The sequence below is a fragment of the Mugil cephalus genome, chromosome 20 (genome assembly GCF_022458985.1).
Source record: "Mugil cephalus isolate CIBA_MC_2020 chromosome 20, CIBA_Mcephalus_1.1, whole genome shotgun sequence".
NCBI lineage: Eukaryota > Metazoa > Chordata > Actinopteri > Mugiliformes > Mugilidae > Mugil > Mugil cephalus.
The window spans coordinates 16,935,362-16,953,855 of NC_061789.1; the positions used below are offsets into that span (position 1 = coordinate 16,935,362).

An 18,494-nucleotide genomic window follows, 5' to 3' on the forward strand; every position below is an offset into this window, starting at 1 on the left:
AGAGTTATTTACGTATTGCATAGTGTGACATCAAACTTAGTGGTGAATTAGTTGACGTTCTGTCTCATCATAATCTTGACACTGTGAATGTAACCCACATTATTGAGATAAATTATTGTCACTAAAGATAATCAGTATCATTAGCTTATGGTGTCATGCCATGGTCAAATAAATACATTTCTGTAAAAGTCTTGTACATGAAAATGCCGCTTAATTCAGTCCTTCTTGTCCTTCAGATTAATGCAGTTTTTCAGATTGTGGGCACATTAAGCTTTTTTTGGACTGCGTTTGATTCATTTTGGTGGCTCTGACATCATCATTTCTGCATTTTTGTGAAGGCTCTGTTTGGAAACAGGTGGGAATTCACGCCAATAGTGTAATTTCTCTTGTTCCTCGAAATTTCCTCTCTTTTCCCAAAATCACCATGGGGGTATAGCTCAGTGGTAGAGCATTTGACTGCAGATCAAGAGGTCTCCGGTTCAAATCCGGATGCCCCCTGTCATTACCTATGCAAAGGCAAGTTTTCACAGACTCAGCAGCGGCGTTTTTATTTAAACGTGAACAAGAAAAGATCACTTCTGAACACACCCAAGAGGAAAGAATCTGAATTATTTATGCATTTCATGCTAGTGTCACTAAATCAGTGAACATGTTGTCTCGTCATGGAAGGAGGTCTCCATGATTTGCGGTAATGGTGTTCAGCATATGAGGGGGTATAGCTCAGTGGTAGAGCATTTGACTGCAGATCAAGAGGTCTCCGTTTCAAATCCGGATGCCCCCTGTCATTATGAGGCCAGAGCTGCATATTTACTGAATTTGCTCAGTGATCTTTGAAATACAAAAACTTTATGAAGAAACAGATCAAACAAAACCTACTGTTTACTCTTCTCAACCGCTTCGCCACATCTAGCAACGTCTAGGCAGCATCACCAGTGAGCGGCGGAGGCGTAAAAACAAACATGGGTGGAAAATGGTGTCAGCACCAGATAAGATTAGAGGAAAACCAACAGATTAATCATTAACAAACGAAAAGTCAAACAAAATTCTGCTCTGCATTATTTCCTCAAATGCAACTTACTGATCCCGTCCAAAGAACGGATTAAAGAACACGTAGAGTACAGATGCACTAATTATTACTGCAATAAAAATACTACAGGAAGGAGCCCGAGACTCGTTCTTTTATTCTACTGGTGGCTTTGTGAACATAATAACTCCCTTTGGATCTGAAACTGCGGCATGTCCTGTCACTGGATCCGTTAGCCAAACCTCTGCTACCTCTCTCTCCGGGCCTTGGGGCTTTGTGGTATCCCCCTGCGGTCTGAAAGGAAACATTCCCCATCAGGCAAAAGCCTTAATATCCCTTAGATGCTTGGAGCCCCCTGAGCATTCACATCCAGCTTTGATACTGTGATACCTCACACAGAACAACGGCAGGCACTCAATCATCCCCGCAGTGTTCTACATCTGTTCCTGTTTAGGACTTTAATGAATGTTTGCTCTGTCTCCAGAAGTCAATTAGCAGCTATAGAAAGAATAACCACCCTCCCCAACCCCCCCTTATTTTCTTCTTTTTTTTTTTTTTGAAATTTCACAGTCTGCGAGATTTCAGCCTTGTTGCTTTTACGTCTTGTGTGGATTGCTGCGGTTTGTGTTTTTTTTTGCGAGCGGCGAAGTTCAGACGTGGCTTTTTGTTTACCAGGAGCGAACTCCGCGGGGAGCAGGGTGATATACAGCGACGAGAGAGGCCGGCCGGACGAATTAAGGAGCCATGACAATGAAAAGCAGATGTGACTGTAGGGCAGCTAAATTACTTAACTGCCACGTGAAAACAGTAAGAGACAACACACGGTGAATGGCAGCAAATTGTCAAAGACCCCCTACTAACAGGCTGATGCATATGGAGATGGGGGTTACCTCTTTTTTTCTGTAAATGTAAGCAAACTCAAATAAACCTCAAAATGTTAATGGCCTACTATCACAATCTGAGCAAACACACATGTTTGCTTTCTTACCAAGAATACAGTTATTATGTCTAGACAGCACATTTGACGCTCCTGCCAGTAGCTAATTAGCTTAGCTTAGCATAACAACATACAGAGTTTTACAGTTTATATTTTGCTCAATGGCGAGAAAATAAAATCTGAGTATATGGTGTGCGAGAGGAAGGAGAAAACGCCTTTTGGACGTGTATAGTTACATTTTTGCACAACAGGCTACGTTGTAGCGTCCACAGATACGTCGTAGCTAAGCCGCAGAAGTGACGCGCAACGTTAAATGTGGCTTCACACGTCAGGAGGTTCCAGGCCGCATCAGAGAAATAGCCTGCCTCGCCCTGTTAAAACGAGCAACGCTGCAAGTTTCTTGCATGCACAAAACAAATAATGAAAAATCAAATGAGCCACTTGGTTGTAATTTGTCTCTGATCCAGCTCTATAATCTCTTTCATTTACGACGATCTGATAATTACTATTAATATCAGTGAACTGGTGTCAGATGACAGCAGGAGGATTCGGCATTAAAGGATGAACCTCAATAAGGCCAAGTAGGGGTTTGCCACATGGCATGCGTTGAACGCGCCACCTGTCGGGAAATCCTGCGTCGCCCGCGGGCTCCACAGACGCGCACATGAACGCACACCTTGTTCCCAGACTGCGCGGTCAGTTGAGGGAATCTGTTTCGGTTCTGTTTGTTACTGGGATTAATTCCTCTGGCACCGTCCTCTGGTTTAGCTTCCATCCCACGGGGCAGCGGTTTATCTCTTGTCGTGGATCCAGCTGGGCTGATCCTCTCTTATTAAATGGATTAGCGGAGGCCTCGTCTACTGTCAGGAGCTCATGAAAAGAACGGGGATTCAGGATGTTTTCAGAACAAGTTTCGAACTGTAAATGTAAGTTTTGAAGCCTTTAAAATCAAACACTTGAACACGTGCACCCTGGGAACTTTAAAATAGGAGGTATATCTGCAGAGTAGAGTCAGAAACATGATTCTTAGCTGACTTCACTAAGTATCGGCAATGGCTAGCTCTTGTAGTATCCGTGGGAAACTGTAGCCTTAATGCTCTTTAGAAGCTTTTTGGTTTCCCACGAGAGACATCCAGGACAGAAGCAGGTTAGTTTGAGACTCAAATGTGAAGTGGCATGACTGGGATAGAGTAGATCCTGTTACAGACGTCAGAAAAAAAATCATGAAGAGTGTATGTTTCATCCTGAGCATCAACTACCCACCAGACATTAGAAGATTACCGCTCTTCTTTTTCGTGCTGCGCGAATAAACCAGGAATCCATCAAGCGATTAAGCATCATCTCAGCTTCTGGAAGACTACACTTCAAACACGGACACTGCAGGATCTCACGCTGGGATCATGGATGGATGTCAGGTGCTCCTCCCTTCCCGGTACCCTTATATTAATCTCCTTCAGGAGCCGGCCGACCCCTCGCCCTCGCAGGCCTCCGTGCAGGCGCCACACTAATCACGCTGTTTAAGAGGAGGCCGTCTGAGGCCGAGCCCTCGCTCCTTCGCAGATGCGTCGGAGATCAGGCTGGGCGCAAATAGACCCTGACCCCGGATCAGTCCACGCTCCAGCACCAGTTGGTCCAGGGGTGCTAAGCCTGTGTCAGTGTGTGTTTGGTGTTGTTTTTGACCTTGTTGCTGGAATTTATTTCCGCTTGCATTAGCAGGATGTCTTCAAGCCTCCCATCTACTCAGAATGTATTTCTGTTGACCTCATCCATTTACCTCCAAAACACTACAGGGCCAACCAGGATGAGCACTCAGGTGCTCCCTGTGCTGTTTGTTGTATGGGGGGAAGCGAACCTGTCTGATGGAGATGGAGTCCTGAACACACCCAAGAGGAAAGAATCAGTTGTTTACGTATTGCATGTTCACTAGTGTGACATCAAACTTAGTGGGGAATTAGTCGGCTCGACGTTCTGTCTCATCATAGTCTTGACACTGTGAATGTAACCCACATTATTGAGATAAGTTATCGTCACTAAAGATAATCAGTATCATTAGCTTATGGTGTCATGCCATGGTCAAATAAATACATTTTCTGTAAAAGTCTTGTACATGAAAATTCCGCTTAATCTGTCTTTCAGATTAATGCAGTTTTTCAGATTGCGGGCACATTAAGCTTTTTTTGGACTGCGTTTGATTCATTTTGGTGGCCCTGTCATCATCATTTCTGCATTTCCATGAAGGCTCTGTCTGGAAACAGGTGGGGATTCACGCCAATAGTGTCATTTCTCTTGTTTTCCCAGCAAAAGAGCTGCATGGTTTATGTTCTTGACACATTTGAACCGAAACTTTCTCTCTTTTCCCAAAAATTCCATGGGGGTATAGCTCAGTGGTAGAGCATTTGACTGCAGATCAAGAGGTCTCCGGCTCAAATCCGGATGCCCCCTGTCATTTCCCATGCAAAAGCAAGTTTTCACGGAACCAGCGCAAGAAAAGAACACTTCTGAACACCCCCTCTCTTTATGCAGACCATTTGCAGAAAACGCTTAAAAATAAAGATTTATCATTGAATAGTGTCACCACTGAAATGTGAATAACTAACCTTTCTGACAAGAGGAGTTCACAAGACAGTGCATTTCTGAAAGCGTGTGCTTTTAAGAGAGACCAAAATGAAGAAAAATATTTGTATTTAATTAAACCTGTTGACCATCCCACACTATTTTTTGGGATGGCTTCAGACAACTTCAGTCAAGAGCTCAACATGTCCTAGCCTTGTCTACATTGAGCCCCCTCAGCTGGGCGGACACGGACTCTGTATCGTTAAATCCTGTCTGGCCCGTTCACCAAGGCAGGGCCGTCCCCCCAAGACTGAGGCCACACTTACTCACTGGCCCTTTCCCACAACCTCCAGGCACCTTGGAGGAAGTCATCCAAGCATAACTGCGCTCCTTAATCAAAGGCTGAATGCAGGAGTTGTCCCGGAGGTTGGCCGCTGCGAGCGCGGCTTCAGCGAAGCACTTGCTCTCCTTTCACGGGGGAAACAATGGCGCCCATTATGTCCGCCCGCAAGTGTCTGTTTTGATTTAAAAGGGGATCTCGCGAGCGGAGGGACAATGACGGGGGGGGCCCTAGCAGGAACAACACGCAGGATACGGTCAAGGAATGACTGAACGCCACCAGAAAATGAACAAGTCCTGCCTGTCAGCATCATCCTCCGACCATCTTCCCCGAAAGGAAAAAAAATACACTCTGCATGCTTCATTGCAACAGCGAAGAAAACAGCCACAATCGCAAAGGCTCATCAGCTATCTACTACTGCTCTGAACTTATCTCTGTTCTAACTGACTATCATGTTCTATTGGGCTTACATGTGTCACAACAAGAGTTTACTGTGATAAATATGTGGGACCACTAGATTCTTTTAGCCTGATAAGAGCGTTTAGTGTGAATACCAGACACTCAAGACAGCAATAATTCTTTTCTTTCTTTTTCTTTTTTTTTATTGCAAAATATTTTCATGCCGCCCTAGAAATAAAAATAACATCTTAAAGGGTATATAGTTGTTGGAATGCTATCCCACCTCCTCTGGCATCTTCTCTGCTTTATTAATAGCAGTGACCCGTCTTTAAATAGGACATTGTTTTGTCTATTGTCTTCACATCTCTGTGCAGTCCCCATCGCCGATGCTGTGGTAAACATCCTCTGACCCTGCAAACCCTCCACTCCCGTCGATGACCTCCCTGTTCCTAATCCCCACTTACATTATGTGTCAAGAACTTCAGTTTAAAAAACAACAACAACAAAAAAAAAACTCCTGGTAACGGGTGTTCATGCTCGTATATGGAAACGGAATTTCGCAAACAAAGAAAGAATGAAGAATACGTCAACATTTTTTCTAGTTTATAAAAACGATAATTTAAAACAACACAATGACAGCGGGAAAAGGCCGTCGCATAGATATGGAACTACATTACCCTAATCTGCGGGGCTTCACGGCCAGTTTCAGCTCATTGTTCGGCCCGTTTTACAGCAGGCAGCTTAATCAATGTCTGAGCTCTGACAGCCATCTGCACGCCACTTTCTCCACACTGGAAAGCACACGAACACAACTGAGAGAGTAGTGAAGCATTTAGGAGCCAAAGAGACACATGTTTGCGGCAGGATGGTTTATAGAGTCCAAAAAACAGAGCTGGAAGAAAATGAGACTTGAATTCATCAGGTGGTTAGAAGCCCGAGTAAACATCTATATAAATGTCATTACAGAACACACACGCTGCAGTTTTAGCTTTGGGTTTTCCTCTGATTCATACATAGAGGTCAGATGATGTCAGTGTAATTGCGGTGCTTCTTTTGCGCCACATTATTTCTACATAGAGAGCTGCGTGTTATAACTGGACTGAACCAGTCAGTTTATTCATTTACATTATAAGGGGTGGTGACAATACTTGCCTAAGAGATTTTAAAAAAATCTATAACTTTTCCTGTCAGTAGAATAATTAAAAAATACAATAAAATACAAGATATTATTTTGCAGATCATCCAGAAACTAGATGAACACAACTATGAATAAATTAGTATTGTGTTTTTCTTTCGTAGAGCTGTTTTCTTTCAAACTGATGAAATGTTGAGGGAAACCCAATTCTTTCTGCCAACTCAGCAAGCAGAACTTGCTCGGACATGTTTTCTGTTTTTTAACATGATTAGGCTCAGCATTAGACTGGTTAAGGGTCTTTTTAAAGGATGTGTAGGGGCTTGGAGCCGGGGGTGCGCTGGAGTGCTGCCTCCCCATTCTTCCCATTATCCCGGCTTTCCATTTTCATTGGAACGAAGGCCATCCATCAGGAGCCCCTATAGGTCCTTTCAGGGCCGAATAAAAGGATCACTGTGGACGGACCTGTCTGTGGGTTGCTCAGACATGGGAGACAACAGATGTGTTAAACGTAGTCAGCTCCCTCACAAAAAAAAAAAAAAAAGCCTGCGGAGCCAGGGCTGCGTGCTCCCTAATGGAGAGGCAGCTTTATGTTAATTGCTGAATGGAAGTCGCTCAAAGCTGCTTTTTTTGTGAGCGTGTTCGAGTAACATCATAAAGAGGGCTTCACTTCCCTCCACTCTGAGGAGGAAAGAGCTGCAAAGAACGGGCCGTAAAATAGTTACAGGGTCTGTAACCAAACTGCGCCGGTAGATCCTACAAACGCTCACCGCGTAACTTCATCTGGACTTCGTTTTCGGGGTCGGATCCTTCTGAAACCGACACTGATCCGCAGAAAATCTAGACTTGTTGTAGCGTTGGCACTCACACACCGTCTCAAGAATACTGATGTTTTTTTCTTACGGGTTTATGAACATTGGTGCGTTAACTCAGAGACGATATGATCCAGTAATTCAACATAAAATAGTTCTTTTCTGAAGGCCTCCAGTTGAGTTTAAAAAGAGAACACAGTATTCAAGGCTTAACACCAAGGTACTAACAGAGTTTGAAATGAATGAACCACTCAGCCCTGAAGCGGTTTGAGAATCTGGCGGTGTGGTTCAATTATTCAAATGAACTTGTTTAAGAAAGGAATCCAACAAAACCGTTGCCTCATTCCGCATGAATGAATCCCCGGGGGCCTGGAGTATTTCAAAAATCTACTGGTGTGATTGGATCTCTTAAACTTTTCCCATTTTCCAACAGAAATAAACAGCACGGAGCGAGTTGTGCTTTGTAATCAAGAAAATGTTCATCTCAGCCTGGAGATTTCACAACACTAGAATAATGACATCGGACTGATTCACTTGCTGTAAGAAAATAAGATTCTTTGGATTTTTTTTTTTTTTTTTAGCAGTAGGTATAGTAAGAAATGACTATAAATAATTATTGTCAAGTAAAATTGCACATCGTGTTCCATTAACTGTTAAATCCAACTACTGCTGTCTGTGACTGTGCCCCTGATCCCGCTACATTTTGTGGTTTCGCCTTATTTTGACTTCGTGCTTCTTGGTTGCAGATACCGACAAAGAAAACATGGCTTCTAGCGTGATAGCAAGCTGTGAGAGCTCGCTGCTGTTTGCTCCGCCGGGCCCACGCTTACCTCCTGTATCCCTGTGGGAATCAAGATAATCCCGGGGAGATCACAGCTTTTAGTCACAGCACCAGGGTTTCATTTTATTTACTTTACTGTACTTTATACTTAAATGTCTTCGCGGACGTAGCAACAGGAGATGCGGCTTATGTGAAAACAAACATTAGATGTCGGGGGCTTTTTTTTTGTGTGTGTGTGTGATTTCGCCATGTTCAGATATTCAGCTTCTACACCCCAGTGTCCTTTTGTGACACTGAAGGAGGAGGAGCAAAGATCCCTGCATCAAACCCCGGGGTCCAAACAATGGGAGCTTGGCGTGGAGAGCCCGAGGCGCTGCCATCTGCCACGGAGAGAGAGTGGAGTCTCTTTGTCAGCTATTGTGGAATGTGGAAGCAGATTGATGAGGGCCGGGTGATTCCTTTAGGGCCCGGCGAGGCAGCAGGCAGAGCAGCGAGCCCGAATAGACACCAGTGGGAACTCCCTCCCCTTCTGTCTCACCATTCAGCGGTCACATGACGGGGCAGCCAGACGCTGCGTCCTGGGAAGATGACAGGGGAACGTGTTCTGAGAGGGTGATGTAATGTGTCGTAAGACGATTCCCCGTGTTGAGATCTCAGCATGCATTTAAATAATAAGTGACTCGGTTTTACCGCTCTCATTAATACACCGAAGCAGGGTGATGGGAAGCAAGAGTGACTGCTTTCTCCCTTCATGTTGCGTAAGGAGGGGATGCAGACTGGAGGACTGCAGGTCATAGTAGAGTGTCCCTACTTGGATCATGACCTCTGACCCCCTCAGCAGGTGTCCGTGGATGGCCTTTATTGAGAAAAGAGTAGGGGGTGCAGGGCAGATGTTGAATCTGAATTCCCCCTGGGGGAAAGTGTGCCGCCACTGAGGGAAGGGGTCAGGGCAAGAGGGCGGATCTCTGACACAACCAACACAACAGACGACCACGGTTTCCATGGCAGCTTGCTGCATCACTAAGCCGTCTGTGCTCTGGGACATAAAATAGCACTTTGGGCTCCGGGATCTCTGACAAAACCTGCTTTTATTTTGGATCTGGCAGGAGTTATACTACAGAGTCTGTTTCAGGCAGGATCAGATTTACTATTGAGTAGCTACTTATGAAGGAATTGGACTCGGAAGAGAGATTAATCCCAGATCAGCAGGCAGATGAATGAATACACAAGCGCTGATTAATTTGAACTTGATTTAAATAAAACTTATGTAACTTAACTACCACTTGTGTCTACAAAACATGCTCGCGCTATCAAAATGGGGAGTAATAAAGCTCCATGAGGCTCTGCACCCAGCCAAGAAGGCAATTTCAGCAATGGTTGCTGCACAATTCCACTGTGGTGATGCTTAGCACATACAGTACAATCCAGTAGGGTGCCCGTGCAATTGCAGTAAACAGTCAATCAGTCCAAAAATCTCTGATGGACCATGAATGTTCAAACAAATCAGCCACATAGAAGTTGCTGCGGCGTTCAGGTTTAAACCACAGTGGTGACGTTTCTATCCGCAGAGCAATGTGCCGAAGTAAAACTTGCTTTTGGCAACATCTTTTTATCACTACAGTTTATTTATGCAATTTTCGTGCGTTGTTCCCATCTCTGCTCAAGATGTTTTCTCTACACTTCTGCAGACATAAACAATACTAAATCCTGACCAATAAACACGAACTATAATAAGTAACTTCAACGTCTGGCGATGGTTTCATCTGCGGAGCTTCAAAGCCGCAGGGTGCAGCAGAAATAAAGCACGGAGATAAAAAGAACAGCTTGTTGCCCTGGCTATTTACTGGCGCTGGGCTCTGAGTCATTTCCTTGCCGTAGAGGAATGTGACTCTCCACTGATGTCTTTGATCACACTTTGGCTTCATCAGGTTATCGCCGCAATAAAACAGTCACTTCAGCAGACCGGAATGCGGCCCGCTGATTCTGGTGGGATGGATGCATCCTCGTTGCAATAAAGGAACATTTTATACAGTATGCTGCAGCTCATATCTGTGTTAGATGATGCTTTATTTTATCTTAATAGCAACATTTGATGATAACCTAATGTCAAGCTGTTTATCTGCTAATTCCTCATCTAATCTTGAACATCAAAGACATGAATGACCATAAAGGGCATGTGATAAATCATGAATCTCCTGCTGTGTTGAAATTAATAAACCATACTACACTGCAGAACTTTGTTCCCATCAGAGAAGGACCAGCTCAAATAATAAATAGCTCGAGGGAAGCAGCAGAGATTACAAAACATTCAGCAGAAGCACTTTTAAGGAGCATTGTGGTTTTTCTTTTCTTTCTGCACGTCAGTGAGCCACCATTGTGCCTCTGGTCCCACAAAGGGCCTTTTCTGCAACGGCGGTCTTGGCCCAAATGCTCGACTCTTATGCAGGAACTGTCAGTCCTGTGACGCATGACATTTGTATAACATTACTGGGGTCACAGCCCATGGTTGAGATGATGGGAGCAGATGAAAGAAAGTGGGTCAGGGCTCTGGACAAATCTTGAACTTCAGCCGGCTCAAAGAAAGCACAGGTCAGAGTATACTTAGATATGCATCTCCAGCCAAAGCTTGGCCAGTGTTGTTTGAAAAGAACCCCTTGATGTCCATGGTCATCATTCTATGGGGGTATTGTTGAAGAAACTCAGATCATATCATGTCAGCGCTTCCACTGAAGAGCTCAAAAGACAAAAAAAAATTAAAATTATTTAGCTTTTGCAGTGAAAATGCTAAAATCTTCTCAAGAACAATTTACATTCACAAAGAAATAAAACTTACATCGTTACTCAGACTCAAAAGTTCTGCACATGCTTGGACGACTTTTGGCACTAGACAAAAGACTGAGGCCACTTCCTCAATATTGTGTTCCCTGCACGGTTGCAGCGACTTTCCAGATTTTAAGATAACGCTCTAAAAGGGAAATAATCTGAAGTATTTTGGCAAGTGAAGAGGATTTATTGTGCTTAATGTCCAGGATGTTGTTCATTGTCTCACCAGGAACATAACCTTTCTCTCTCCCACAATCAAATTTGCAAAATACTCAGAAAGGGCCTACCGAGAAGTCAAAACAGATTAGCACAGTGAATGACATTAAAGAATTAAAGTAGAAATGTCCCCAGATGTACAAAAACAAACCTAATGCATGCACTTATTGACTTACGTTTCAAACTACAGTGCCAAGAGTTTTTCCATGTTTTCTTAGTGGGATGAGGTTAGGGTTAGGATTAGTGTTAGGGTTAGGCTGAAGGTGTGCATGTGGGTGCACAATGAGTGGATGTTTAAATCATATTTATCATTTGATGACTTCATATATGGTAGCAGTTCGTTAAACTGCCAGTCAATGGATTTCAATTTTGGTGCTTTGGTTGGACCAAGGCTTGGTCATGGTGGTGCCAAGCTTATACAGTACTTACCCTTTCAGTTTTGCATGTTAGCATCCTAATTAGCAATAAGTACCACTGATGGCGTTCAATACAAAATACAAAACGTTTGGAAATGTTTCACCAAAAATGAGGAAAAGTCAAAGGATCCCTAAAGTTCAGATTGGTTTAGTAGTTGTTCACATATTCTCTAGGTCTTGACCAAAGTAGTAGATCAAGTGACACACGGACACTGAAATCTCTTGAGCCACGTGCTAGTGAGAATAAATAAGACGACTTTAAGGAGACAAGGAAATGAGCTGTAAACAAGCACCTCTGAGTCTGGATCGTTGTGTCTTACAATAACTTTGTCTATTATACAAAAACCTAGGCAGAACAATATGAGAGGAAGCTCAGTGATTACAGTAATGTCTGTACAGCAAATGTAAAAACAGCACCAACCGAAAAGACTTTAAATTTAGGGAATGATAAACACAGTTGATTGATGGGGCTGTAAGCTTCCTGTCCTCCATGGCCAGGAGATAAGTCTGTGTATCCCTCTGTCATGCCAGAAAGGATACAGGTAGCCTCAGACGTCCACGAGCCAACGCAAACATGGAAACCAAATCAGTGCCTGAGCAGAGGTGGAGGGAGGAGGCCTTTCCTCTCTGCAAATCTCCCTCTGATTAGCAGGAAAGGGTCGTCGTCCTTTGACATCTCTTTGTCTCCGTAGTATTGACGGAAAAGGTCTTGATTTCCCAGGTCATCGCCGCTGCTTCCTTGGTCTTGGCCAACTCGCCGATGACCCCTGTAGGGACAACGTGAACGTGGTCACACATACAGGAAGCGCTGCATTCTTTGAATGCTATCTTGTTTTTTTTCCGGTAACATCACCAAAACACTTTATGAATGCAGTGATGTATCTCGGTAATTAGCCGCCATGGCCACCATTTTCCATTTCCTGTCCCACACGACGTTAAAAGAGGTCCGCTCCGTTCCGCGGATAGATTCAACATCCGAGGATGGTCTCCTCGTTTCAGCCATGAAAAACATAACAACAGCCAGCTTTAGCCTCTGGACGCCAGATTCAGCAACAGCCTGGAAATAACATTATACAGGCCAGGCAAGAAAAATAAAAAAGATCTCAGAGGGATATCATATATGGAAATGGAAAACATCAGTTGGAGGCTCTTCAAAGCCTTTAAGGGTCTCGCATTTGCCAAGTCATGCTGTAATGCTGTGTCTGTGGTTTTTTATAGACGACAAATCTATAGACAATTTAGAACAAAAGGTCTTTCTAATTATGCTGTTTTATTTGACTTTTACGAGGCTTCGTGGCAACTTCGCCCCAATAACCGCATTTTTACAATGCTCCTTAAAATCCTGCGGCTTCCTCAGTGTCATTTCGTGCCGTCATTTAGTGAGCCGTTGGTGTTGAGTGCAAACCTCTCCATGCGTAGCAGAGCATTCAAAATGGACTTTTTTAATTCCCCTGACGTTATCCCCAATCAGGATCCTGCCTGCGTGTCGGCCAGGATTGGAATAACAGGACAAATACTGAGTAGGATGTGAGCCACCCATCTCTGACCTCCATCTGAGCCGTTTCCTCTCCACTCTCCCTGGGTGGAACTCCCCCCAGGCCGCTAAAACTCACACATATCTACTGTTCTCCCCCCAATCATGTCTCCAAATATTCACTGCTGAGACCTCTCAGGCTGGGTGCAGGGTTCCTCGGGGTGCTAAGGTTGGGGACCCTCATAGTCGCGGCTTTGTTACAGTTGGGCCGTTGCCACCGCAAGTATTAGTCTGCAGTCATGGAGCAGGAAATCAAAAATAAGCTGCAGAACACAGCGAATTAGTGGAAACAACTTAATCCACCTCCTTCATAACAATAAACAGACTTGTTTCTCAGAGAACATCCCAGCGGTGAGATCATCCATGACAGAGGAAAATGCTAACGCGAGGATTTGTGGTAAAAAAAGAAAAAAAGAAAAAGAAAAATAAGTGTTTTATTTGCCGCTTTGATTTAAGCAAACAAGATTGATCTGACGGATAAGGAGGTAGAGTTTAAAGAAACATAGATGAGATTGGCCGGGTTTCAGGTAAAAAGTGTAAATAAATGAGTGATAATGACAAGTACCAATGTTAGTTTAGTGTGTTACCATGTCAGCAAATGAAGCTGATGGTTATTATTAAAGGAGATATTTTTCCAGTGGGGGCGGAAATGTTAAAGTTAATACAAACCCTCGATTACAAGGACAATGTTTCTTCATCTCGGCTGAAATCGTTCTGATTAGAGACACCAATTTGGCTGTTTACACGGAAGCACAGTGAAATGTCCTGATAATCGTGTTACAGGAAAAGTCAGGCCACAACACGTCTGCTATGGCCAAAGTCCCCTTCAGCCCGCTGTGGAGATTGGAAATATAACAGAAGAAGAAGAGGAAGAACCCTTCTCACTCAGCTTCCTCTTTTCACTGTTTTTGCCAACGCCAAGTTTCTGTTGCTCCTTCAAACTCACCAACTGTAAAGAGTATATTTATTCCAACCGGACACACACGATCCGTTCAAGCATTTACGCAGTATTTACATTAGGTATTTTCGTTCTGATTGGTTAAAGTGGTGGCAGAAGAAAGTCTGGCCACAGGATTCATCCTCTGGGAATCCTGAACTTCTGAACCACCAAATCAGTCATAGTGAGATAGCATGAAAGCATCCTCCCGAATTAAAGCCCTCTCTACGTTCAGTTAGTCAACATGTGGCATGAATTTGCCTGGCCGCCGAGCAAAACACTTCCAGATCGGGGTTCAGTCCGATTCACCCGCTCAATCCCCTCAGGAAGCGCGTGCATCGGTGCAAGCAGGGGAAGTTTACTCTGCCGCTCGACAGATCTCTGTTTACGCCGGGGCCGCATCGCGAGGACGCGGGGCAGCTTGGATTTTTTTGATTTTTTTTTTTTGCCCCATGTGTGTATCATTAAGCGAGTCATTTTTTCCCCACGTGATGACTGAAAGGGAAACAAAGTGATCCTGCTGTTAATGTTGCTTCGAGGGTCGTCGCGTACCGCTGCTGTGGTCGTTACTGCCATAATACACTGATTTAACATTAGCACGCATCATTAGCACTGCCAACAGTTGAAGTCAGACAAGCGGTGATTGCGCTCTTTCCATTTCATCTCCGCTTTGAGCTGCAGTTTACTGAAACGAGGAGATGCTATTTTTGTGTCGTCCACACAGAAACTGTAAATGAAACAGAAGATTGTGAAAGGTCTGTTTCCTTCCCTTCATGTTTTCAGCACGTAAGCACAAAAGCACATGAAATATGGGGCTCTCTTCATTTACTAAGACTGTCAGAGTGTGTCCTCTACGTTTTTAATCATGTATGCAGAACACAAATAGAGGCAAACACTTCCACAGCAGACCTTTTTCTTTTCACAGTAAGGAAAGCTGCAGTCTATTAACTTGTTTTCTCTATTTTGGTTCATTGTCATGGCTTGTTGGGACACTTAATGGAGCTCAGCCATCATTAATACACCTGCTTTCCCTGTTGTGACAAAACAAAATGTCTACCATCAAGCAGGCTAATTATTTGACCGTTCCGTGCAGCACCGTTTATTACATTTAGAGTTGGAATGGAAGCATCTTGTCTTAGCATTTTACCAAAGAACAGTCAGTTTCTACACCAGAAGTTTTGCTCTCTCCTATATTTAGTGCTTAATAATATTTTAATTATAGAACCCCATTTTTGTCTGTTTTATAAATCTATTGACATTGGGCGGGATGCGAAGTACGCCCTGGACAGATGAGCAGTCTGTCACAGGTCTAACACAAACAAACTCACATGCACAGCTGTGGCAAATTTAGAATTAAACCACACTCACATGTGCTCTTGCAGAATGAATAATAAAATTCCTCATGACATTTCCACGTCACCAGCCTCCCTCTTGATGAATTGCTGCAAGATTCGCTGGAAGATATTTTTGTTAAGTTTGCACCTATACTCTTCTGATTTCAAGTATTGAGTGCATTTAATTTGGTTTCATAAATAATTCTATTGACCTGCAAATAAACTATAGTAGCCACTTACACCGATCAACCACAACATTATGACCACTGTCAGTAGAAGTATATAACATTCACCGTCTCGTGACAGTTCAGTGTTCCGCTGGGAAACCTTTGCGCCTGGTATTCATGTGGATGTTACATAGATGTGCGCTACCCATCTAGACCAGACCAGACACCCCCACCCCATAGCAATGACACTCCTTGATGGCAGCAGCCACCCCCAGCAGCAGGATGCAGCCTGACACAGACACACACAAAATGGTTTAGGAACAGCTAAAAAAAAAAAAAAAAAAAAAATGAATAACAGCACAAGGTGTTGACCTTGCCTCCAAATTCACTAGATCCCAAACTGATAAAGTATCTGTGGGATGATCCCTCAACAATTAGAAATCAAAGGCCCTCCATGAACAATATTCTGTGTCCAGATCCCACAGGACAACCTCAGACAACCCATGTCACAGGGATTGAAGCTTCTGGCTGCGGGCAACCCTCTCTACCCAGTGAGACATAACCACGTGTTACTAGTCACATTAGAAAAACTCTGTTCCTGACTGGCACATCCACTTCTTAGTATCTCCCTGCTTATCTCCCAAGTATCTAAGCTAATGGATGCTACTCTATGAGAGCGCATGGCCGGCTAGCCATTGACAGCCATCCAAAATCAACTTTTAAGGTAGTCTTAACACTAGGTCACACTGATGTTTTTCCCATCCAAGTGTTCCCAAATATTTAGAATTCATCTGTGATAGCGTCTCTGGGAATGAGCTTTATCAGCACTAACTTCGTTGCCTCACTCATTCTCTGTTGAACTGATGACTGATCCCTAGATAGTTTTTTTCAGTAAATTTTTAACCTTTTGTCAAATAAGTTTTGTGTGCTGCTGACCAGTCCTGCTTCTCTTAGCTATTGTGATCTCACAATAGTAGATAAAGTGTGGGAACCCTTCGTAGGTCATCCAGACCTACAACACATATACATGCAGCTTCATACTGAAACACAAGGGTAATGCCATTTCTTTATTTTCATTTCTCCTTTCTCAACCATGAGCTGGTTGAGACCTTTTACACGTTTCAAAATGAATCATTAAAAACACAGGAACAGGCTTGTAGACCAGACTAATGGAGCTAATGTGACATTTAGGCTCTATTACATCTGTAAACACATACTTTAACTGAGTATATTTTCATATAAGGTACCAAATGCAATGTTGTCCCGAGAGGCATAACATTACAAAACATCAGTTTCCGCTCTTTGAATTTTGGTGGTCTTAGAGATGCAATCTGTCTTAAGATAGGGGGATTTGCTGTTTGCTTAAGCGGGGGGAAAAAATGTGGGATTTGTTTTTTCTTTCGGGGAATGTTTAGGATTGACTGTTATCTCCATCGTGTTTTACACACTGCGGTGAAAAAGAAAGATGTTCTGGTTGCCGGGCACGCAATGGCACGAGGTTATCAGCCGTGTCACCCCTGTTCTCTGTTTCTCAAGGAGGGGGTCCTGTTAAAAATGCGGTTGGCCCGCAGAAGAAGTATGTCAGGCATGGTCGTAACTACGAGTGGGGACATGGAGGTCCTGCTCTCTGTTTTCGAATGGAAATGTTACATTTTTATTTTTTTTTACAGAAGTCCAGACTTTTGACACCAGCATTAACCACATATGAAAACAACTGAGCTGTAACATTTCTCATAAAGTACGTCCACAGGATTTAGTGTTTTAATAGTTTCATTAAATTGAAAATATCCCTCGAGTTCATCGGCTGAAAGTGAAAGTCTGCCCTGATGTTAAACTGTGTATCATCTGACTGAGAATGTCTCAGTGAACAGGAGCTCACATCCTCTTTATTTAAGGAAAACTGAAGTGGAAAAGCCTAACCCCTTAACGCTCAACTGGGTTAACTCTGAAGGAGATCCCATGAGGAAAAACGACCCATTCTCTTCGCATTGTCTGAGACCTAAACTTTTCTCTTTTCTCTTGGTTAGTTATTGATTGTGCAGCTACAATGGAAACACGGCCCCAGCCAGCGATGCAGTGATTGGGTGTGCTCTTTCCATTTGATCTCTTTTGTTCTCTGTTCCGCTGCGATTTACTGAAGCAAGAAGATACTCTTTTTTTTCTTTTTTTTTGTCTCTATTCATATAGAAACTGGTAATGAAACAGCTCATTGTGAAACGCCCTTTACTTCCTTCCCTTTGTGTCTGAAGCGCATGACAACAACAGGATCTGAAATACGGACCTCATTTAACCGGGATGCGATACTGTATGTAGCCTATACATGTCCATATAGCGCACAAGTAGATGCACTAGTTGGGCTTGGTTTTGGGTTGTGTCATTTTGAGAATTATTCATCTTAAAGGACAATATTATCACATGAAATCCGCCACTAAAAATAGACACCAACAAGTACACTTAAGATACAGTGATTACCCATATTTTTAGACATGTACTTCATTGAGAGGAAGCTCCAGGCAGGAAGCTCCTGTCAGCTACAGTAGACAGCATGCATTTGTCAACAGGACATCTTCATGTGCAAAAGAAAGCCATTGTTTCTGCAGCATCTCCTAAGCAGGTCGTCTGAATATGATGAGCACAGAATACACTTCCATTGCAAATGTGCTTTTTGTTGTTCTTTTTTTTTTTTTTTGACCCAGCGGGTCACGTTCCCATCCACGCTGCCGTGTATTATCCTGAAGGGGTGCTTATTCAGGATGAAGCAATGAAAGTCTAATTAGGCTGACCAGTGCTCAGAGAAAACTAGGCCAGTGTGACAATATCTGACTGAGACGGTGGGAACCGAGGTCACGCACCGACTGGATGGGGTTTTTCTCAGGGAAAATGACTCAGGGAAAATTAAAACAGTGGAGAACAACAACAAAAACGCCAAGGATCACCACAGCTCTGCGGTTTGGTTAAGTAGGTTGCGTGAATTGGCATTTTTGTCTACGTGTGGTTACCCAAGGGGGCATATTTATGGTGTACGGACAGTTTGTAAACTCATTTTGAGAAGGATGGGATTTTTTGGTCTGTGGTGAGACAAGACAACA

General features: G+C 43.5%; 3 non-coding genes across 3 annotated transcripts; all 3 read left to right on the plus strand.

Annotated features, from left to right (window-relative positions):
• The first annotated feature begins 426 nt into the window (after positions 1–426).
• trnac-gca lies at positions 427–498 on the plus strand. The gene has a single exon. It is a non-coding gene; the product is annotated as a tRNA-Cys (tRNA).
• Positions 499–709: 211 nt separating this feature from the next.
• On the plus strand, positions 710–781 carry trnac-gca. The gene has a single exon. It is a non-coding gene; the product is annotated as a tRNA-Cys (tRNA).
• Positions 782–4,331: 3,550 nt separating this feature from the next.
• trnac-gca lies at positions 4,332–4,403 on the plus strand. Its single transcript has one exon. It is a non-coding gene; the product is annotated as a tRNA-Cys (tRNA).
• Positions 4,404–18,494: the final 14,091 nt, after the last annotated feature.